Here is a 939-nt window from a genome sequence, read left to right as displayed (position 1 = left end):
AGATTGCTATCTCTCTATTTTCTCTTTCTTATCCTCTTTTCTGACACTACCCTCCTGTGACACATTTTCCCATAAGATTTTTCCATCTTTACAGCAAATTTCATGAAATCCTACATAAGCAGCAGTGTTAATAGAAGCCTGGTTCCCATGGACCTATTGAGCAACCAAATACACCTGAAATCCCTTCTTTGTGCATTTATGGATAATCTTGAAATCAAACATTGTTGAGCTGTCCTTTGCTTTCAGGTCTAGTATTGAGCTCTGTGGAGGCTGGAGGCTGTGGGAGTGACTGCTCCTTATTGGACTCCACCCCCTTAGGAGGGAGAGGGTTGTCAAAATATTTAAGCATCTAACACAGATATTAGGTTGTGACCTTGAGGAGCTGAGCAGAGAGACAGCGTGAACGTAATAGGTTAGTACTGACCTTACACATCTCTATAAATTTTCTTGTGTCCGTTTCACTTGGAAATTTTTTTAGAATGTGTTATTTTATGTGGGTACTCTATGTTCTTATTGTGCCTTCTTTGTGTGTTCAGGAGACAATTCAAGCATTATTTATTAGATCCTCAAGGCCAGGTCTTTAAAGGAAAATAATAATCAAGAATTTTGAAAATGAAGGCAGAGAATTTGATAATATGGGGAAAGTAAGAGTGTTATTATCACCGGTAATGTGAAAATGCAACCATTGTAGTTCCAGGGAGAGCATGTGAGTTTACACTAAAATCGCTTCGCCATTATAAATGATGCATTAGTGTGTTCATTCAGTAGACAACACACACTGGTACTGAATTTAAATTTGGCAGGTCACACATTGAGCAACGGGAAGAAAATATATGACAATGGTTTTGTGCCTCTTGAACTGACACCTCCTGTTGGGAAACCAATTGGCAGCAATGCCTGCCAGTCAGAATCTGAATTTACTCCTCCATAGGTGAATTC

The 939-nt window shown here is 39.1% G+C and overlaps 1 long non-coding RNA gene across 1 annotated transcript in view; it reads left to right on the top strand.

The window, feature by feature from the left end:
• The first annotated feature begins 252 nt into the window (after positions 1–252).
• The window catches only part of LOC107182995, a 22,948-nt gene continuing 22,261 nt past the window's right edge, over positions 253–939 (top strand). The window contains exon 1 of the long non-coding RNA XR_001513773.1: positions 253–412. This is a non-coding gene — a long non-coding RNA (uncharacterized LOC107182995). The remainder of the gene's footprint in view (positions 413–939) is intronic.

This window comes from Myotis davidii, unplaced genomic scaffold, assembly GCF_000327345.1.
Source record: "Myotis davidii unplaced genomic scaffold, ASM32734v1 scaffold1497, whole genome shotgun sequence".
Lineage (NCBI taxonomy): Eukaryota > Metazoa > Chordata > Mammalia > Chiroptera > Vespertilionidae > Myotis > Myotis davidii.
The sequence above is the reverse complement of the archived record's forward strand: the minus strand, read 5'-3'. Positions and strand labels throughout refer to the sequence as shown.